This window comes from Eptatretus burgeri, chromosome 2, assembly GCF_056783735.1.
Source record: "Eptatretus burgeri isolate ZD-2024b chromosome 2, Ebu_testis_v1, whole genome shotgun sequence".
NCBI classification, from domain to species: Eukaryota; Metazoa; Chordata; class Myxini; order Myxiniformes; family Myxinidae; genus Eptatretus; species Eptatretus burgeri.
Genome location: NC_140962.1, coordinates 121,357,377 through 121,380,889, shown reverse-complemented (window position 1 = coordinate 121,380,889; position 23,513 = coordinate 121,357,377). Strand labels below are relative to the sequence as shown.

Genomic DNA, 23,513 nt, shown 5'->3' with positions numbered 1-23,513 from the left:
TGGTATATAAAAATGGTGTTCATAAAAGGGGAACCCAACAGTGTTTTCGAGTCCTTTTTGAGTTGATGTCCATGTCAGCAGTAAGAGTATCAGTATCAGTATCAGTGTTAGTATGAGTATTAGTAGTAGTTTGTTCATGTTGGCAGTAGTAGGTGGGTGTGAGGGGGAGGGTGTGGGTTATGATGGATCGTCCTTGCGTCCGCGTGTCCACGGGTAGGTTCATAGGCTGCCACTCAACGATTTAAATGGCTGCATCTCCACTATTGAAAGTAGACGCTTGCGCTCAACAATTGGATTTTTTTTACACTCAACGACTTTGAAATGGTACCACTCAGCTAGTTTCATTGTTTACAATGAACGATTTAAATTGCTGTCACTCGCCTTTGTTTTTTTTTTGTTTTTTTTTTTGACGCTGGGGTTTGGAAATTTGAAACGTTTCTTCTGAACGTGTTAAAACGCTCAAACTCGACTATTTTAAATAGACGCTGCCGATAGACAATTGGAATCATAGCCAAGCTCGACATCGAAGTGTGAACATCCTCGTCATGCCGAAGAAAAGTTTGAAGAATGCTGCAAATAAGTGTCCTGGCCGTGGCCGTGGACGCTGACGCAAGGACGATCCATTATACCGACGTCTTTCAGCCTATGAGTAACTTAAAAGTAACGTCTGTCGACGTGTGGCAACGATCGCGTAACGTGCCAACAACACATTAATCATAGGTTAGAAATAAGTTTCAGGTACGCTAAACATTACCTCGACATGTCTCAACTTATGATTAACTTACAAGTAGCATGTGTTGACATCTGTCAACGATCGCAGACCGTGCCTACAACTTGTGGCCAGCGTAGCGGAACGTGAGTCATACGCCGGCATACGTCGTGAAATTTCAAGCATGAAAAAATTTGAGGACAACCGAAAAGTACAACGTTTAAAGCCAACGTACAACGACTTATGGCAACGTACTACGATGTATGCCAGCGTGCTCTTAATGTTATCAAAACTTACCCATAACGTATTCAACGTTTGCCAGCGTTTTAGAAAAAAAATTCAAAAATCGGCATACGTTGGCTAAAACGTCAAGGTGTGACCGGGCCTAAACGAGGCAGTTGAATAGCTCAAGAGCAAGCATACTACCTAGTACTAAGTGAGCTATTCTGGCACCGCTAATGATGAAGAAAATACGATGGCATCACTGCAAAGTGGACAATGGTCCCAATCTTATAGTTTCATCATAAGTGCCTGAGTCTACCATTATAGGCAGTGAAATCACAGCCTCACAGTAGTGGCTAACACCACAGAATCCTATGCCTTTATATCCATTATTAGTCCATCTCCTGCACAGTGGGAGACGGGGTTTTGCCATGTTTGTGTCTGGCCGGACTGTAACTTTATTTTTAAGGCATTTGAGCTCTTATCATCAAATTTTCAACAAAGCTTTATTACAAGAATATGGAGAAGCCAAATTAATAATTTGTTCAAAAGGTAAACGTCACATAAAATAGTTAATTTTTATCCGATTGACCTGAAATTTAAAGAATTTGTATATTTTGGTCACTGAATTGGTTCACCAATCAAAAGCAAAAGCCAATTGTTTTTTTGTTTTTTTTCAGACCAAAAGGTCAAAGTTGCATAAACTCGTCGATATTCATCCGATTGACTTGAAATTTGAACAAAATTTGCATATTGCATCATTGAATTGGTTACCAAAAAACCAGAATGATCGATTTTGCCGTGGTGACATGTCAACGGTTTCAATGACAACAAGCGTGTTTGGTTTACGCACAGCATGAGACGTGCAGCCACTGGTTTATTAACGCTTCCACGATTATTTATCTTGTAATTTTTTTTAGCTGTTTCCATTAAGTTTAGCATACAGAAGAAGAAGTCAGGATACAAAGCAGACACGGATGAGCTTTGCATTTTCAGCTGCTTTCTCGTCCTATGATCAATTTGCAATTGTTCACTGGCTTTGACACAAATACAAATTTTTATTTCGGACCCTAGGCATAAAAAAGATAAATATAATCGAAAAACAGTTTCAAATGGAGCACCTCACCACCATTAGAGCATTTAAATTGCATCAGATGTGGCAATAAATGTGAATCTGTTTCTCCAAGCTAGCCGGCTCAATGCCTGTAGACGTCATTTGCATTTTTGCCGTCTCCATCCCTACATGGTTTAGAATCCTGTGTGGGCACGGGCAACTTGCTAGTAAATATTAACATGTGAATAGATGATTGAAACAATATTATTTAGAAACTAGCAAGGACCTTGAAATTCCACGAAATGTCAAATATTTTTACACATGGCCCTATGCATGCAGGGATGTTATTTGCTAAATTAGCACATGGGCCACACCTGTGTGGAAGCCATTGCCTGGCATCCCTGATTTACCCAGGTGTTTCCAACTTTTTTGTCCATTTCTTGCATATTTATTGGCATATCAGCTCCCAAGGTCATCAGTGCTCAACATTGTATGAGTGTGCAGATTGCTATTTGCCTATTATGCCAATTCACTTGGGGTCAATGTCCTTTATACCTGCATTATTAGGGTTCATCATTTCTGTTTAATAGTGTTGTCTGTTTTAGATCATGATTGTCCTTACAGTCATACCATGGTAGTTCTATCTTTCTCATCAAAAACAATATTTTACTCATCAACAAGTGCTTCGCTGAATAACAGCATTCCAAACAATAATCTGAATCCCATGGGATGCAACTCTCCTCATTTACTGGGAGTTCTCCCAATTTTCTGTGTTCTTTGGTAAAATCTCTCAGTTTCTCAGTGCAGTATCTTCCAAAAACACTCCAGACTTAATTTTTCTCAAGAATCCCGATTATCGAGCACTTTGTGGTACGTTTCTGGCTTCACTCAATTTCGTGTTTAAGTCATGTATTTTTACAATGCAATAGTTGATACTTTGTCATTGATTGTTCACTATTGGCCAATTTAGGACAATCAGATTTGTCCATGTTGGTAAATCTAATTTATGGTGAAAGGTAACATTTTGTTCTATAGTAATGGAAAAAAAGTTCCTGTGCACCATAAAAATTTACACAAAACGATACTGACATGTACCGCAGCAACCTAATGGTTAATGGTCAGCCAGCATGTGCCTTGACATGCACTCCAGTTTACCCGTGAATATCCGGATTTGACTGTGCACTGCATGCACAAATCGCCATGCACGCTGACTGAGTCACGTGACAATGCTACACTGGTACTGAGCGAATTGCAACGCAGCAAGATAATCGGTGAACCATCCCAGCTGTGAAAAACTTTTTTTTTTATTGACGTCTAAATGTTGTAAAAGTGATGCCAAATCATCCAGTGGCATGATTTGCCTGTGAGAAACCTTTCTCACACAGAATGTTCATGAATAATCTCTCTCTCCCCCTCCCTGGTTACCTTCTCTAACACTTTTACAGATTCAGTTCACATCATGCTCTGCTGTTATCCAGTCCGCATCTTTTCCTACTTCTATCTCTCCAAATGGCAGTCATTCTTCGTTTAATTTAGTCCTGTCAAAATTCCCCTCCAGCTTGTCCTACTCCTCCTCTGCTCTTCTTGGCCCTTTTTGTCATGCCTTTGTGAACGTTTTTGTCTCCTTGGTGATCTTCAGATAGCCACCAAGGTGCCAACATGTATTGAAGTTCAAACATCAGCAAGGCAGATTGGTCTGATCTGTCACAGATTGGTCCATTTTCTCATCAGATTCTAATGTCAACAGTTTCTGAAATCCCTCAACAGACTGCTTTCTCTCTATTACTGTTCCATCCCTTCACACCTCTGACTGTCCAATTAAATATTCTGACCCTGGTACATAAAGTCCTTCGACATAACTCATAACCAGTGTATCTCAGTCCTTCAACAAGTCAGAGTCCAACATGAAGCTCACCTGTGGTCAAACCTCTCAAGTCTTTTACCATCCTCCAAAGACTGGTAGCAGCTTGTCAAGTCTATCTCTGGAACACATTCCTCATTTTACCTACTCTCCAAAAGGTTGGAGTAATGTTGAACACTGTTTGGGAAAATGCTGACGAGCTTAATACAGCTGTCTTTTTTGAAAATGCCACGGTCTCGGATCTTTCCCTTCTCCGGACCCATTCCCTTCTGCAGACCCTTTCTTTCCCTTCTCTGGACCATTTCCTCATAGCAGGATTACTCGAAGCATGAAGACTTCACTACTGATATTGTTGAGAAGTTACTCGTCAATCATGACACCTCTAAAACTGGATATAACAGCATTGCCACTGTAATCCTCAAGAGCTGTGCTTTGGTCCTCTCCTCTTTCCTTACTCTTCACCAGGTCTTTCTTAGACAGACTCCTGCCTTTATATTCCAATCAACCCTATTCACAAGAGGTTTTCCAAGTTTGTTCCACATAACTGCAGCCGAGTCATTCTTCTCCCCATTATAAACAAACTAATGCAATCTCTCTTTGTTGTAGACCTTTGCTTTTGCATTATCTCTTCCACAACTCTCTAATTTCTGATCATCAGTTCAGCTCCCACCCCAACTATTCCACCATGCATGTGGTTTTCAGCTCGCCTGTTCGAAGAACAGAGAGCTATAGCGATACCCCCGGCGTGAGCGTCAGCATGAGCGTCAGCGTGAAAATGTTAAAGTTTTTGGTGCAAGTTTTTTCCTTTCCAATGTTTTTATCTACCACACTATTTTTTTACTGATTACAATATACAAATACATATATTGCTTTAAAATTATTTGGATCAGACTTCACTGCAATGCTTTATAAAAAAAATATTATTAGACTAGTCTTTTAAAAACGATAAATGTATAAACAGGCGAGCATTGGGTGGCTTTAACATCAACTCTGGTTATAATACCATCACGAGGATCAAGCTGAAAACTTCCAGTAAAATGAAGAAGAAAATGGTCAATGGAATGAAGAGTTCCTCTTGAAAGCTGAGCAAAGGTGTTCAGGAGCATGGTTGTCATTGCTCAAAGGAGAAAGCTGGACATGCAGGACGTTCTTTGTCATCCTTTTGGTCCTTTACCATTGGTGCTGGCAAACACTGACAGCACTTTGAGAAAGACCAACAAATCAATTTTAGCAAAGCACTTGGAGAGTAAAGTGTCACCTGCAGAAGAGGTCCTTCATCAATGTGCTACACTTAGTGATGCCAAAAGACTCATTCAGAAATTCAGTGTTGCTAATTGTACATTTAATGAGCTCTCTGATCACGTTATTTTGCGCACATGCTTAACGCTGGCGAAGGAAGTGATAGAATCAATGTCGTATTAGATGTATATAAAGACCAACTCATTAGGTCTTCTGAGCGTGTGAGCCATGGTTAAACAAGAGGAAGACTTGCTTTGCAATCCATGTCCCCTATCGGTCCCAATGAATGTTTTGGAAATTAAAAAAAAAATTGTTTATGTTTAATGCACACTCAAGCTGATACGAGAACCAAAATGAAGAAGAAGAAACCCTATAATCCGATGTGTTGGTCGACTCGGCAAAATAAAAAGAAAAGCAATTCTCATGTCCTGATATCTTTTATAGACTACAAACCAAACAAGTCTGGAGAGGGCGATGGTTCACGAGCAATATACACGGTTCGCCTTTTTTATTTTTTGACCTTCGAGGGGACGCCACGGCCAAACTGGCGGGAATCGGGAAAAACGTAAATGATAAAAGTTGTAGTACTCGAAGAGCACTACTTGCACACCAACTTTCATTCGAAACAGTTGAAAACCCAAGGAGCTCGATGCCCAACTTATTGATTTTTTTGACATTTTCGAAGTTCGTGACTTTGTGACCTTGACCTTGGGACGAAAATGAAAAATCGAGCTCCGTGGGGCTATGCAGGTGCCATTGGGTTAACCAAATACCGAAACCCCTACCAGATTCGACAAACCCCCTCGGAGAAGATGGATTTTTATGTCAAAATCGCAATTTTCTAAGTTCGTGACCTTGTGACCTTGACCTTGGGACGAAAATGAAAAATCGAGCGCTGTGGGGCTATGCAGGTGACATTGGGATAACCAAATACCGAAACCCCTACCAGATTCGACAAACCCCCTTGGAGAAGATGTGACTTGAAATCGGCTACCCCCTAAAAACACACGTTTTTGGGCGTGGCTCTGCCCATAATGGGCACAGCATGCCCATTCTCCGGAAAACACAACTAGATCATGATATAAACCTTCCACCCAAATTTTATCAGGATCGGATCAAAACCCACGGAGTTATGCTCAGGACAGACAGACAGACACCCATTACAAATATAGTGGTAACTTACTGACTCATGAACCAAAAAGACAACAAGGATAACAAACCGGACATAAAAATTAGTTTGCTTTGACGCACGCTCGAGCCGATAACAAAACCAAAATGAAGGAGAAGAACCTTTCGAAAGAACCATGTTTCATGAGTTTGTAGGCTTTGCCTATTTCATATGAAAAATAACCCGATGTACATACATGAAGCAAAAACATGCTTACGGCTTATGTGCATACATAATACATCATGGTTATATACCTGGGATCATTCCAATTGCCATGGGCCATGGACAAACACCCAGGATTAAAGCCTTAGGCCTGGTGATCTGTGCTGCTTCATGCAATGGCGGTACATGATGTTATTGGGGTGCAGTCAGGCCTGCTGTCCAGCCAATCGGTGTAAAGCAGTGCGGTGGAGTCAGGGCAGCTAAACACTGACCCCTGTATAATATGTAATTTTTCTAAGTTTTAAAAGGGCATAACTCTGTGAAAAAAATTGAAGAAACACCCTGAAACTCAAACTTGTTCTGTAACTTATCATAATAAAGCCATGTACCACGTTTCAGTTGAAAATGTTGAAGGGTACGGAGAAAATGTCTGAAAAACCACAGGTGGGCAGGAGAAATGGACAGACGGAGAGCAAACCTGAAGTTCCCTCCGGTGAAACTGGTGGCGGACTAAAAAAGGAGAAGCAACGTTTCATCAAATTAAACCAGCACACATGATCAAAATTTGGAGCTGGCTTCTGGCAATCTCAGTAAGAATCTCACAAAGTTTCTTGCAGATAGTTGGGAAGAGCAGAGAAGGAGAGAAAATCTTGGTGACAAAGCCATGTTCATCATTGCATGTGGTGACCAATGCATCAAATTTGCCCAGAAAGGTTACTAAGAGAATAATGTTCTCAAATCCAACCAAGAAGAGACTGATAATGTCTTCTGCTGCAGGTGAAACATGCTGCAGAAAGGTATGCACCTCTGATCTCTGTAGCAAATGATACAGATGTCAATTGCGAAAATCGCATCAGGTGCAGCACCAAAACTCCTGCCAGACATGTCGATGTTACAAAATTGGTTTCATAATTGGGAGCTGATGTGCACTGCATTGCTGGGACTTCATCTGTGGACTGAGTATAATCATCTCAGTGCACTGGCGAGGCAGAGAAAGCTGAAAGCCCGAACAATTATTCTTTAAAGTCAAAAGTTCAGGAAAACATTTGTATCTCTCAGTACAAACTGCGAGTTTCCTAGGGAAGTGTTTGATATCAAATGATTCACTTGTCAACCTAACTGCAGCAACACCAAGATGGACAAAGTGAATGAGCCAACTGTTACGCGTCAGAAAAAGGCAATGTCGAATCTGAGCAGCTACACCATCTGAAAACACTATTTCTAGAGCACACTCTCCAAGAAAACTATGAGGTCCCCTTCTGGAGGTGAAGCAAACAATTTCCTAACATTCTTGACCCAACTGAAGGAATGGCAATTAATGAAGAAGGAAGTCTTATTACCCAATGGATGACAAGGTTTTTTCAGCATGTGGAGTCATTCTTGATCAGCATGTCATGTAGGTTTGCTTGAGATTGCAGGTCATTGAAATGCAAGTGCGTCTTGAACAGTCTTAAATGGATGGCAACCTGCAAGCTGCCGACCTGCTCCAACATGGAGGACGATGACAAAGAGGTGCAACAGGATGCAGAACATTCGCATAATAGTGATGATGGCTAAAGTGGCTTTTTTCTCCCTTGCTGTAAACCCATTTATCATACTTCAGTAGAATATGATGAGGCACATTTGATGGTGAAGTCTCATTGTTATGTGTACATTTGTATTTTACAAAGTTATCTTCATAGAATTCAGAAAGAAAACCACATGATTGTTGGAATAAATTGGTATTCTGGAAACCTACTTCTGAATGAAGATATGAGAATATGAGTTTCCTTACAAGGAACTTTTATGCAGGAGGAGGATTTTAGGCCCATAAAAGCCTGTGTTATTATTACCAACTCACAGTGCCTTCAGAAAGTATTCACACCCCTCGACTTTTGTCACATTTTGTTGTGTTACAGCCTGAATTTAAAATGAATTAAATTTAATTTTTTTTTGTCGCCAATCTACAAAAAATACCCCAGAAGGACAAAGTGAAAACATGTTTTTAGAATTTTTTACAAATTAATTAAAAATGAAAAGCTGAAATATCTTGTGCCAATAAGTATTCAACCCTCTGAGTCAATACATTGTAGAAGCACCTTTAGCAGTGATTACGGTTTCGAGTCTTCTTGGGTTTGTCTGTATCGTCTTTGCACAAAGATGGGGAGCATCGACGAGCAGCAATGTTCAAGTCTTTCCACAGATTCTCAAGGACTTTCACATTCTTGTTTCGAAGTCATTCCAATGTTGCTTTAGCTGTATGCTTGGGGTCATTGTCCTGTTGGAAGGTAAATCTTTCCTGGAGTTTCAGGTCTTTTGCACTCTGAAGCAGGTTTTCCGCAAGGATTTGCCTGTATTAAGCTCCATTCATTGTTCCCTCTATCCTTACAAGTCTCCCAGTTCCTGCCGCTGAAAAGCATCCCCATAGCATGAGGCTGCCACCACCATGCTTCGCAGTAGGGATGGTGTTAGATGGGTGATGAGCTCTGCTCAGTTTCTGCCAGAAATTTAGCTTTGAAATTCAAGCCAAGAGTTCAATGTTCGTCTCATCAGATCACAAAATATTTTGCTTTGTGCTCTTAGTCTTTCATGTGCCTTTTTGCAAACTCCAGGCGTACTGTCATGTGCCTTTTCTCAGGAGTGGATTCCGTCTGTCCACTCTCCCATAAAGCCTAGATTTGTGAAGTGTTGCAGAGACTGTTGTCCTTCTGGCAGGTTATCCCATCTCAGCCAAGGAACTCTGTAGTTATGTCAGAGTGGTCATTGAGTTCTTGTGCACCTTCTTGTCTGGTTGCTCATTTTGCTCAGACAGACAGCTCTCGACAGACAGCTCGAGGAAGAGCCTGGGTGGCTTATTATTCTTTCCATTCCCTAATGCTAGAGCTCACTGTGCTCTTGGAAACATTCAACACTGTATAAATTGTTATATGTTCGTCTCCTCAGATGTCTTCCTCGTCACAATTCTATCTCGGAGTTCTGCAGACAGTTCCTTGGACTTCATAGTAGAGTTTCTGCTCTGACATGCACTGTCAACTATTGGACCTGATATAGAAAGGTGTGTTTCTTTCTAAATCATGTCCAATCAATGGAATTGGCCACATGCGGACTCCAATCAAGTTGTAGAGACAACTCAAGGATAATCAAAGGAAATTGGATGCACCTGAGCTCAATTTGGAGTGTCATAGCAAAGTGGTTTCAAACCAGTGTGTTTCAAAAAGATTGATACAACTTTGACTTCCTGCCATTTCTTTGTTTTTTCAGCTATACCATTTTCTTTTTCAGGGTTTGGTGGTGTTATCGTGGTATTTATTCCCTGGGATTTCTAGCTCTGTAGCTCAAATATGCCATTGACAATGAAGCAGAAGACAAAAGTGGTGGCTCTTTGATATGAGACTAAATCATATGTAGACATCCGCCAGAGGTTCTGCTGGGAAAACGACCTCAGAACGCATGATGGACCCACCGATTTTGCCATTCAACGTATTGTGAAACATTTTAAGCACAAGGGTGCAGTGCACAACCAGAGCAACGGCAACAGCGGCAGTCCAGCATCAGTCACCGAAAGCCAAGCCAACATCGATACCGTGCGGGATTCTGCAGTGGATAGTCCCGAGAAGTCCCACCACTGGCGGTCCCGGGAGTTAGGCAACAAACCAACATCAGTCTGGCATATCCTCACAAAGGAACTGAAGCTTTTCCCATACATCATCTGTATTAGGCATAAACCGAGTCAAGATGACATGAGAAGGAGACTTGATATGTGCAATTGACTCAGTGACAGGATGGAGCGGTACCTAAACTGGATCAACCTGATCTGGTTCAGTGATGAAGCCCATTTCCACCTGAACAGTGCCACCAACAACCACTGGGATGGTTTTTTAATCAAAGGCTGAACCAAGAAGAATGGGTGGCCACTATTTCCTGATCAGACATTTCCAGAAGTTTTGAGAGAGGAGAGAAAGAGAGATAATGTAAAGACTGGGAAAATGCTGTTGTACAGATTTTGATCCAATGTACCATACTCTGTGTTAAAATGTGTCGGTTCTGCCAAAGCAGTTTCTTGGCCAAGGGTCATGCTGGGCTGTTTGCCATCTCTCTCCCAGCTGTAGCTGGGGCAAGAATTTTGAATTTGTCCAGGGTGCTGGCAATAGCTCATCTCCTCTTCACAAAGGACACCATGGGATATTTAACATTCACGAACTAATATCGGCAGACGGATGGCAGACACGTTTAACATCCATCCAAGGGATGGCACACATTGATGAATCACCCTGCCTGTGAAACACTGTGATGCCAGTTTATAGATGGGTATGGATTCAAACCCAGGCCCGATAGCTTGTACGCGATTGTGTGTACCGTGAGGCTATCCTGTCAGCCCCTGTGCTGACTGTTGCTGCATTTACTGTTGTGAACGTAGAAGCTCAAATTCTGAATTTGCCACGAAGTAAATCAAAACTGGTGACGTTTCTTTGCTTTCATTCTTTTTCTCTCTGTTGAGCTGTTGCTTGAGTATATTATTTAATAAATTCCATCCTTGCGTCATGACCATGTCATCGCTGAAAGAAGTTTCCAAAATATTGAATGTTACTACAGAAACAATATATACTTTGTACTTTTCCATCACTTTTGGTTTTAACAAATCGATTAATGTGTCAAAAACGAAATACTGCAGAGTTAAACAATTACAGCTGATTTGTCAGAAACACTTATTCGAAATTAAAGGCAAAGCTCTTATTGGGTTTTATGAACTTTTTCCTTTGCAAGTACGTAAGTGCAATAATACCGGCTCAAAGCCTCAGTAGAACAGAATGAATTAGAAGGGCACTCAGTAGAGCACATACCTCCGCCATGCAAATGCCTGATCCATGAGAACATATCGGGTCCAATAAATTTTTGAAATATCTTGCTATATATCGTTTTTGGCTCTATCTCTCAATGGTGAAGAATCACTTAAAAAATTAAATAATTCTCGTATCCAGATCCAGATTCAGATCTTAACCAATAAATTCGTCATGGTCACACACCCAACCAGTCCACCAAGTGTCATCCGAATCCGTCCACAACTTTGTGAGATATCGTGCTACATATTAGTTTAGCTCGATCTCTCAATGGTGAAGAATCACTTAAAAAATTATCAGATCTGAATCCGGATCTTCAGCAAAATTGAATCAATTCATCCTTGTCATATACCCATGCCCACTAAGTTTCATCTGAATCCTTTCACAACTTTGTGAGATATCGTGCCACATATCAGTTTAGCCTGATGTTTCAATGGTGAAGAATCACTTAATAAATTCTTGAAGTCGGATCCGGAACCGGATGTTCAGTAAAATCTCATCTATTCGTCCTTGTCACACACCGAACCCATCCACAAAATTTCATCCGAAGCCGTCTACAACTTTTTGAGATATCATGCACACAGTCAGACAAACAAACAAACAGCCAGAGAGGGGTGAAAACATAACCTCCTTCACCTTCGGTGGTGGAGGTAATGAGACAAGTGATGTTCACTTTTCTGTCATTAAACAAATCTGTTTAATTTTTATTTTTTAAAAGGCTTTTTATAATTATTCATCTGGGAAGAAAAATGTTCTGGAGACATTTTTTTATAAAACATTAAGTAGGCTAGTATATTTTTTATCAACATGCACTAGTTTATGAATACTTGAATAACTTTACCAGTAATAAAGATTGTGTTTCATGTTCACAAAAACAAAAACAAAAGAAACGAAAAACAAACAAATTATTTGAAAACTCTTGGATGAATCCAAAAACAAACGTGCAAACTTGAGAGCATACGACATTGCCAGACATTCCATCATTTTGAAATGGGGTAGAAGACAACGCCGCTATATCTTTGCTCATTTGTTTTTTATGGTTAGTTTATTAGATTAGGATGTAAATTATTTGGGCAGAAGTTAATAAGCACTCCAGCCGTCGTCAGCTGGGGAACTATGATCGTCTGAGCTTATCTCGTTAGTGATATTGCATCTGCTGTGCTTTTGTGACGACGATTCGCAGAATGAAAGGTTTCCAAGGAAACCAAAGGACACACGCATAAACACATGCCATGTGGGATTATGCTCTGCGCATTGCTGGAACCGAAACACCACTGCAGCTGTGCCAGTGTGCAAGACACGTGGCCGGCCTGTTATGACAGGACGGAGAGGGAGCGCGGTCTGAGATGCATGCGGGGCCGAGATCCATCGGAATGGAGATTCCTCCGTCAGCCTGTGGTCACTGGAGGTTCTGCTGAGGATTGCACTGTGGAATAATGCCTGTACTGTGGGTTTAGGAATTTGAGTATTAATCACATTTGATCTGTTCTACATCCCACTGTCTCTTGGGTGCACACCTCGATCACCTCGACTTCATCTGCTCAATTCTCCACCCACGAATTAATGGATGTACATCATTGTACTGGGGTTTGAAGATTCTGTTTGTTAAACTACGAGTACCTCTTTCAATTACAATACAGTGGTTACAGTCCATCGGAATAACTGCAAAAAAAGGAAACCTCAAGAATCAAAATTAAACCATCAATGAGGTAGAAAGCCAAATCAACCATGCAATTATATATGCTTCGTGACAGTCATGACCTGTACCACAAGACCAGTTTCTAACTTGTGAAGAAATTCAATAGCATCCACTTACGAATACAGATTGCAGCGGTTAGCCAGCTCAATGTTTGAAAATGTGGTAAATTGCAAAAATCATTTGGTGACCCTTAACAGAAAAAGCTGTGTGTAGGCGTTATGGAAGCAATACATTTCGAGCCCGGAATTGATGTGTGTGTGTGTGTGTGCCAAGACACTACACATGACCACGTCTACACCCACACGCATCTGAACATCTGAAACTATGACAAAACCACAAACGCTCAGCTGACCTTCCCCTTAAAGTCAGAATTTCTTTTTAGTTGTACAACTTCACGTCGATTATAAGTTTTGTTAAAACATTAATATATAGTTGAGGTTTGATAACATTTCTGCAGAATCTCCATTATTGCCGCAGAGTTTCGTATTCAGTGTGACAACGCCTCATATGCTGCATCGTGAGGTCCACGTGCTGTGACAGATGTTTTACGTTGGTGTCTGATTGAAACACTTTCCTTTTATTCCTCATTATTTCCAGGGGCTGGCAAAACCTTCCCCCCCCACATCAAAAATCAGAGTTATTCCCTCTACGATATTGGTTGTAAATGTACCTCCTATTAAGATATAATTTATTAACGTGACTGCACTTGCAAGTCTAGCCATTCAAAGACATGTGTAAGTGTTTTAAAGTAAAGTAGAAATATTGAAAACAAAATGAAAAATTTAAATTAAACAAAATGTTAAATGCTAATCAAAAATTGGAACTTTTTTTCTTAGCCTTTGTGTTGAAGTATTGCTAACTGATATCACATTTAATTATTATTTACACATTTGGGGAAACGATGTCCTTAAGCAGCCAAGAGAATTTTTTTAAAATGACATAACGAAATTACATCTAGATTCTCAACTAACTGTTTGTGGTGACAATTTTTCTGATGTTGACAGAGTTTCATGGCAGAGTAAATTAAAACATGCTTCTTTTTAACGTGGGTGACACAGGCGGAGCGGTTAAGTGAACGGTAGAGATGGGAAGTTTGTATGACAGCATTCCTTGTTTACAGTGAAGTGTTTCGATGAAGCAGCCATCATCGAGGGAACTACTTAGTACAAATCACGATCAAAGCTGCTGGAGTTGTTAATTTTTTTTTAATTTTAATCTGTCTTTTGTTGATGCACCAAATGCATGTTAGTGGTAAGACAAAGCCTATTCCTTATACACACGCCTGTACAATAATTGACAGTCTTTCAGCTCGAGAGAGCCATTTGATTCACTGATGAACATTGTCCAAAATGTAATGTGACCTCCTGCAATATAATCAAAATTGCATTTCATTAAAAGTTGCACTACCTCCTTTATGTTATTGAAATGTGTGGGAAAAATAACATGTTCCTGACAACACGTTCTCATTGGGTTGTCCCATTAATTTCCCTGGAATCGTTGGTTGAAATCGCATTAGTTTTCATCTCTCACAATATCCTTGCATGGTAGTTCATGTAAAAGTACAATTGGGTCTCTTCATCTCATTCTTCTATATGTTGTTGTAATAAAACCGATTTTGAGTATTTTGACCCCCAACAACCTTTCTGAATGTAAGTTGGGATTCATTCCTTTTTGTCGTGTAGGTTGTTGTTGTTGTTGTTTTATCTATTCTTTGCCTGAATGTCACCATATTATTGGCCCTCCGATAGAAAGCGCCCCCCCATGAGGTTTTGCAGGGGGCCACCCACATACCTAGCGGAGGCTCTGACTCCACCAACAACAATTTCTGACTGACTCCATCTCTAGGTTTTTCCTTCATTGTAAAGTGACCAAAGCAAGGGCAAAATGGATGCCAATAGGTGTCACGGCCTTGTGAAAATTGACCCCAGCGAGTCAGACAGCGGTCTGTTAAGTTATTCATCCAAGAGTTTTCAAATCGTTTGTTTTTTGTGACTATTTTTTGTGAACGTGTAACACTCTTTATTACTGGTAAATTGTTTACTTTTAATGATGTGTACATACGCATCAGCAAGAAGATAATTGGTTGTGGGTCTCTCTTGTCACGTATCTTTTCTGCATATCTTGTGAGATTGTGAGTTGGACAGGTGACTGTGGCATGTGGTGAAGGGGTTTGGAGATTTGAAGTTGGGAGGGGATTGATGCCTTAGGGTTGGGAAGAAGAGGGTGAGGACTTGGGGTTGGGGAGTGGGGGGGGGGGGAGAAGGCAAAGATGGGACAGAGTTGGGAGCAGAGGTTGAGACTTTGGTGGTTGGGGGGGGGATGTTGAGAAGTTTCCATGTTGGAGGGAGGGTTGAAGGCTTGGAGTGGGGAGGGCATTGATGCCTTAGGGTTAGGAGGGGGATGGAGATGACTTGGAGTTGTGAGGTGTAGTTTGAGGACTTGGGGTTTGTGAGGAGGAGTGGGGAGAGTTGAGGACTTCGAGTCACATTTTGCATAACGTGGAATTTTCACAGGTCCGTGCTAGTCAAATTTGATAGTATGTGCAACGTGTTGCATAATTGGACTCCTGAGATGGTTGTTCGGGTCATATGCACAGTGAATGCATTCAGAAATTAACCATTCCTTTCACGCCATGAGGCACATAGTGTTGCTGAGGAAGTTTCATTTGGCAAAGGAGTATAAGAGTTTGAATGACTGAACCTCAAGAGGATCATTAATAAAGTAGATGGAGTGGTTTGCCAGAAGATCCTTTCAGAGAGAGAGAGATAGTGAGAGTGTGAGATTTGTCATGATTGAAAGACACGTTTCAAGTGTTTGACCATCTTGTGATTTTGTCAAGGTCTGAAGAGAGGGAAGAGACTGCCCATCTGCCTGCCTGAAGGATGAGAGATGTCACGGCAAAGGGTGGAGTCATCAAATATATAATATTTGCAATAAATAAAACTCTGTGTCTTCATTCCTTGAGAGCTTGCACTCCAGGGTGAAAAAGTAAATGTCGGATTTCGCACAAGTTGAACTAGTACTCCAGTGACTTGAGACTTGAGACGTGACTCAAGTGACTTGTTGACCTGGAATCTCTGTCAGTGTTGCCTGGGATGTTAGTCACTTCCCCAAAACTCAGTGGCTTTGTTTGCCTAAAGTCAAGTTCGGTGTTGCCTCATGTATTTGTTTGCATCGCAGTTCCTCCACTAACCTTCGACCCTGAAACAAAACTAAGAAAACCTGAAAGTTGGATGTCCATAGCCTGGGTTCATTCCAATGATATATTGTTGTCACACTGCATGCAGAGCATTGTGTCACATGCGGTCCGTGCTATTTTAGTGTCCTGTCACCCCTTTCCCCCATATTCATTACTTTTAATAAAGGCCTTTTGTTATAATAAATAGCCTGTCGTTGGCTTTACAGGAAAGGTGGCTGGATAAAGATTTTAGGGTCTTGAGTTTGAGCCCCTGTTGGGATGTTGAAATAACACCAGATGGGTTGACACAGAGGTTGTCAAAATGAGGACCAGCTTACTGGTAACAGAGGCATCAGTGGCACAGCTGTGCTTCAAGAAAATGATGCAACCAGCAATCAGAGCATGTCCACTGTATGAATTATGAAAACAACAACAATATGAAACAACAACAATTATAAGAAACGTCTTCCCTCATTTTTGCCTCCCGTGTGTTCTGCCACCAAGTTCGGCTTCGGATTTGAACGATCCTTGGGGTTTTGTAAATGGTAAAGAACAGTTAATTGAACACAGTGTGAATTTGGTAAGCTCAGCAATCTTCAGGAGTAGTAAAAGCTCTTGTCACAACGGGTGACGTTAATCAGACCTATCGTCATACCAATACTATTTGCTGTGACGTTTGCACTGCCCTTACAACATTGGAAACTTTTTTTTCAACCTAAAGTGAAACATCATATCCAACATAGTCTGAGACTATACATACCACACAAGCACAAGCTTAACAATGGATTTATGTTCCTTTGCTTGAAGGTATTACTCTGAAATGTGGATGAGAATGAGTCATAACAACCCTTTTGCATGCGCTAACTAGAAACTTCCGCTCCCTTTGGCACAGCTTGGGGCGTTGGGTGGGGTAGAAAGTGGGAGAGGTGGGGCAAATCGATTTTGTGCCATGGCTAATAATCCTGTCTGCAGCAGGGGACAGTAAACCATTTGCACTGTGGCACGTACACAGGCGAAAATTGGAAGTCATCTCCAACCCCAACCCCTCCCTTGCAGGGGATGGGATTTTTTGGGGGCCCATGACCTGACTCTGCTTACTACCATTTCTTGCACAAAATTTGGTGGAGATTGGCCCAGCCCTGTTTTTTTCGATGATTTTCAGACATACGTACATACATGCACACATGCAGATAAGTGCCTTATTTAATATAGTAGGATAGGATGTAAATACTGCCACATCTGGGTACATACTTTGTGAATGCATGTGTATGGACCAATTTATAACAGTTATTGTCTGGTTGCCACATGTGTCATGGATCCCATATCTCCTTTCCTCCCTCCCATTCATTCTCATTTTGATTGAAATGGCTATCCTGCATTACCTTGGGGTAAACACTGGCCCAGAGCAGGGTGTGATTTGTAAAATTTCCAGTGAGGGGGATAAAATTGGCAGACATAAAATTAATTGGGAGTACAACCTAAGTTAATGGCATGGTGCTTATGTTTCATGAAGAGTTTGCTCTACATCTGGTTGTTGGTTTCCGAGAAGATTTTTGATGACTTCCGGTTCTGGGTTTGGAGCATTGGCAGGTCTCCTTGAGGGCTCCCTGCTGACGATCTCAAAGTTAAGTTTCCGGTCGTTATCTGTCCCGTTTTAACTGTTTATTTTCTCACCTACATGTTACTGTGTGTTCCTAGTTCGGTTTTGTTTCAAAAATCGTACTATTTTGTGAGATTTCGTCGAACTTGTCTTACTGGGTGCTTGAGGCCTATCCTTGAGGCTTGAGGCCTACCCTTTGTTCCCCTCGGTGTACGATCGTGTTTATTTTTTTTTTTCCCCATTATCTTCAATTTCTATCTTTCCCACTTTCTTAACGTCCCCCATCCCAACTAATCACTCTATTTCTTAATCCACCCAAGCCCACCTCCTTCAAATTCCCTGCTTTCCTTCCTGAAAGTCCCTGTAATGTCCATCTTCTATTCCCCATGTTCCCTGTCCCATCCCTCTCCCTTCCACAGATCTCCAAATGTCTCTGTTCCCGACTATTTTGTCCTTCCCACTCCCTCCCCTCCTGTCTCCTGCCCCCCTTGATGTGTGTTGTGTGTTAGCTCTCATACGAGTATCGACAAGGTATACAAAAAAATATATATTTAAAAATAAATTAACTGAATTTGAGGAAAATCCCCCCTTTTCAGCCTCTTATAAGGGGTGGATCCAGATGGGGAGCATAACCTGATGATACCTTGCTGTCCTCGTGCATGCACCAAATTTGGTCCAGATTGCTTGGGTAGTTTGTGAGAAGATTTTTTTTTCGTAAAATGTTAACAGACATACATATGGACGAACACCCAGATCCACTCTGTGAGCTTATTTCAGAGAAACAACCTAAATATATCGCGAATATATTTCTCACACTGAAAAATATAGTAATCTATATTATAAAGCAGAAGCATCTGTCCGTCCCTGAACTACTCCCTCAGTTTTGGGGCAAGCACTATCAAACCTTCTGTGGAACGTTTTGGGGTCCCAGCTTGTGTCCTAAGGTGGGTGGGAAGTTTTATAAATCCCTTATTACAATTATAATTTTGACTTTCGATCCGTACGAAGCTGCTCCTGATGTGGATGTAACATTAGAATGGCATTTCTCTTTGTTTACTTCATGAGTGTTTGTAATATTGTATTTTGTGATATTAATGGTGCAGTATTAATTTGTGATTGGAATGATGCTGTTTGGAATGAAAATATAGAGAGATTGAGTTTGAAATACATTCAGGAATTGATGTGAGGGTTTCCACCCATGGGATTCACAGATTCAGCATTTGTAGTTTCACCATTGACGTCATTGAAATATTACCCACCTTACTTCTGTTAGAGTCAGCCGCAGTAAGTCTTTGCCCAAGTCCTTCACAAACCGGCTGTCCATGTCTGATGTTCGGCTGAAGGTGTAACAGGAATGTGTAATTTATTGGTCCATGGTTTGGCATTCGCCGTTTCCATATTGTCTGTTTGCATTTGGGCTCCTTCCCTTTGTGCAGCATGGGTACCTCGCAAGTGAAGAAATAATCTTGGAACTATTTAAGCTCTAGATGTACAGATTCAAAAATTATTCCCACTTAATCAAAGTTTGACTGGATAATAACATATATATATATATATATATATATATATATATATATATATATATATATATATATATATATATATATATATATATATATATATATATAAAGACCCACCCACATCTCTCACCTGTGAATGGAGGGAATAACCAATCAGCTCTCACCTAATCAACTAAACCCAGTTGGCTAGAATTATATAAACAATTCACCCCTCCCACACTCCTCCAGCCGAATAAGCTGCATAAAGCAACCCAAGAATACCTACACAAGGTAAGTGCTATGCTGTTTCGATCCCTTCCCAGAGTTCCTCAACAACTATAGACATTCACACATAGTACACACATGAGAATCCCAATGCTACACACACCCTCAGATTTTGGGGTTTTGGGGGGGTCACCGGTTTCATCGCTTACTGGCGAATCATCAGCGATAGCGCAGACAGCAATGCATTGTACATGTTTGGGAGTCTCATTGGTCCTCATTGGTATGCTAGAACAAGATTTTTAAAGTCAGTTCATGCTCAAAAAGAATGGAGCGTACATTAATCACTTTTCTATATCAGACGTTAAAATTTCACCAATTCAATTACCATCAATACAAAATCTTTTGATGGGAGGGGAGGGTGGGGGGGGAGGACTTTATCCCCCCCCCCACCCACCTCCCAATTTCAAGTGCAGTGCCAAGGATTTTTTTAAAGTAACCACAGCCCCGGGAAAAATCACACCCTGGCCCTGAGGGAAGTGGAGGGGTACATGGATGCATAATGTTGTTTGACTGTCAAACTTGCTTCAGCCTGCCTACATCTTTAAGAGCCGAGGGTGGGGTGTGCTGAGATTAGTTGGAGGGAATTGGCAAGAGAACTGACGCAGAGAGCGACAGCCACATAACCACAGTTGGAGAGAACCTTTGAGCCACAGTCCAGTCCAATGGTCTGGTGAAATCCCAGCCAGACTATATACTAGGACTATATACTAACAGCTTATATACTAGGAATCACGACAACTTGCAATTTGAAGCCATTTTGTTTCCATCGAGCACGGTGCACTGAACATGTACCCATTGTGTGTGAAGTGTAACGTGTCCGTTTTCCCATCAAGCTGTCTGTCTCTCTCTCTCTCTCTCTCTCTCTCTCTCTCTCTCTCTCTCTCTCTCTCTCTCTCTCTCTCTCTCTCTCTCTCTCTCTCTCTCTGTCTCTGTCTCTGTCTCTGTCTCTGTCTCTGTCTCTGTCTCTGTCTCTGTCTCTCTCTCTCTCTCTCTCTCTCTCTCTCTCTCTCTCTCTCTCTCTCTCTCTCTCTCTCTCTCTCTCTCTCTCTCTCTCTCTCTGTGCCCAAAAGGAAGATTATATTACTTAATGCTTTATTTTCATTCTTCCAACGTGTCAGAATAAGCATAGGATCAGATAGGATTGATTTAACCTCAAACATATGGCAGCAACCATGGCAAAACTAAATGTAATGTGAGAGTAAAGGTCCATACTGATGAGTGTAAAATTTTAGGTGGACAGAGTGAGTGAGTAGAAGAAACACATAGGGAGTGACAGAATGCAGAAATTTGAAAGAAGTGGGGGAAGGAAAGTGAAAGAGAGAAATGGAGGCACACCATCCACGCCAGATGGGCACGCCATCAAGAGAGTAGAGAATTAGAAAAGATAACAATTCTATGTGAAATAAAGAGAAAGAAATTGATCGATTCATTGTGTGCTCTGCCTGAAGGCAGGTCCTTGGCTGCTTGGTAAGGGTGATACTGGGTGGTTCGCCATTGCCTTCGCAGCAATTAGTATGTCAGAGACAGCTCGCCTACTCTTAGTAAACGACAACGTGAGATCTTGAACATCCACCACTGAATGCGAGCAGACAGGACACCCGGCTTAACATTCATTCGAGGTATGGCACAAATACTAATGAATCACCCTACCGGTAAAACACCAGGATGGCAGCTTGTAGCTCAGTCGGGATTCGAGTTCAGGCCAGACAGTTTAGAGACGAGTGTGTGTGGTGTACCCCTGGGCCATCCTGCCAGACCCTTGAGAAGACTTGGATAGGGAAAGTTTTTCTTTGCAATCAAACGGAACAGGAAAGAAGAAATTTAGAAAGAACAAGAAATTAACAAAAAGATGGCTGCAATGAAATGAAGGAGTTAATTTTTTTTTTTTGCAACTTTTCATTTATTTTACCATAAAGTAGTGTACCACTGAAATCATGCACGTGCATTTCATCTTTCATTATTTTATATTCCCATTAAATCTCTCATCTTCCATGGCTTCCTTTTTCCTGCAGCTAATTTTAATACGCTCTTTACTCTCTTCTCGTTTTCTCCTTTTTTCTCCCACTCTTCTGATTCCTGTACTATTTTTTTTTTTAGCTTATCTGGAATTTGAATTCCAGATAAGGTATTGTCATCATGCACTATCCGTCCGTCCGTCTCCTATTTCGACTTCTCTGACCAAACTGTTCGGTTGGGCCGATCCGGCTAAAATTTGGCAGCAACGCCTCCGCTCCTGACTGGTAGGAAATTGCAAAGCTCGTTCCAGTCACCTGACTTTAAGTATGTCAAAATGGCCGACTTAGTAAATGTCTTCAAAAAATCTTCTCCTGACCCACCAGTCAGAATGCAACCAAATTTGGGGTACAACATTAGGCCAGGTTCCAGATAAGACACAGGTCCGGTGGTCCTATATTTTTTCAACACAATTAACTGTTTTGCTACAAGGTGAGGCTGAAAGCAAATGGATCTTGAATTATTTTGGAATTAACCATGAATGGACCATGACATATTGTTAACGACAACACCAAGACTAACTCAAATAAATAAAGAAACAAAGTTGCATTACAAACACACAATTCGTGACCTGTTTACTTATAAGCAACTTTGCAAGGATGTTCTTGATATGTTATGAATTATCCACAGATGTTTTCATGATGATTTATGTCTGTTTATGACTTATACACAACTTCCATCTGCAATATGATTACAGCACCACACATACATGTGCGCATACACACACACACACACACACACACACACACACACACACACACACACACACACACACACACACACACACACACACACACACACACACGACTACAACTTACCTGGCATAGAGCCGCGACCCCAAAGTCGGTTTCCATCTGAGACAAATCATTTTTTTCCCCTGGTGTTTTTCCTTCCAGGATCTGCAGGGAGTCTGTACACTTTGAACCCCTTCTCTGGTCGATTGGTGCACCCAACAGCACAACATCCTGTCACTTTCAAAAGAATGAGGAGCCATCATGTGCTCATCCAATGAACGATTGATGGATACAAAATGGCGCCCATGGCCCACGTGACCAGAAATTTCTGGGACATGCCGTGTTGCTGCTCCTCGTATATACAGGGACTCCAGCGTACACCCACATAACGCAATTGTAAAGGTGTCATCATATCGCTAGCCATCCTGCACGCGTGTTGGTCTCCAGTCTCCACCAGATAAGTTTATCTGCAGAGCACATACTTCCACCAGGCTGAATAATTTACGTTTTATGTCTCACCGATAGGCCGGACCCAGGTTTGAATCTTCTCCAAAATCGAAGTAATTCATCCTTGTCAGACATCCAACCTGTCCACCAAGTTTCGACCAGATCCTTCCGTGACATTTTGAGATATCCTCCTCACAGACAGACAAACAGACAGGGGTGAAAAAATAACCTCCATCCACTTTCGGTGGTCGAAGTCATGATTGTAACTTGTTCCCAAAGTTGTTTCCATCATTGACAGTGTTGTCGTTTACTACCTTTCATATGTGGTTCCATGGTGTAATGGTTAGCACTCTGGACTCTGAATCCAGTGATCTGAGTTCAAATCTCAGTGGAACCTTCAGTTTATTGTTACTTTTATAAACCTTGTTGTTTTGATCTCTGGTTCATGGGGAGAAAATTTAACTTATTTTCTTTCATCAATTTATTCCATTGCGAATGATAACTATTCGTGATGATGATGATTTTCATCATCTATTTGAAATACCATTTCATTCTCCTTATTGTATTTCATTGGAATTTTCTGGGAAAGGCTTTGTTGTGTGAGATGGCCACAAGCTGCCTCCAAGTGCAGAGAGAGAGAGAGAGAGAGAGAGAGAGAGAGAGAGAGAGAGAGAGAGAGAGAGAGAGAGAGAGAGAGAGAGAGAGAGAGAGAGAGAGAGAGAGAGAGAGAGAGAGAGAGAGAGAGAGAGAGAGAGAGAGAGAGAGAGAGAGAGAGAGAGAGAGAGAGAGAGAGAGAGAGAGAGAGAGAGAGAGAGAGAGAGAGAGA

At 41.3% G+C, this 23,513-nt stretch overlaps 1 protein-coding gene and 1 non-coding gene across 2 annotated transcripts in view; both read left to right on the top strand.

The window, feature by feature from the left end:
- Nucleotides 1-23,513, top strand: part of LOC147032955 (uncharacterized) — a 71,786-nt gene that overhangs the window by 37,613 nt on the left and 10,660 nt on the right. The window lies entirely within an intron of this gene.
- TRNAQ-CUG (transfer RNA glutamine (anticodon CUG)) lies at nucleotides 23,013-23,084 on the top strand. The gene has a single exon. It is a non-coding gene; the product is annotated as a tRNA-Gln (tRNA).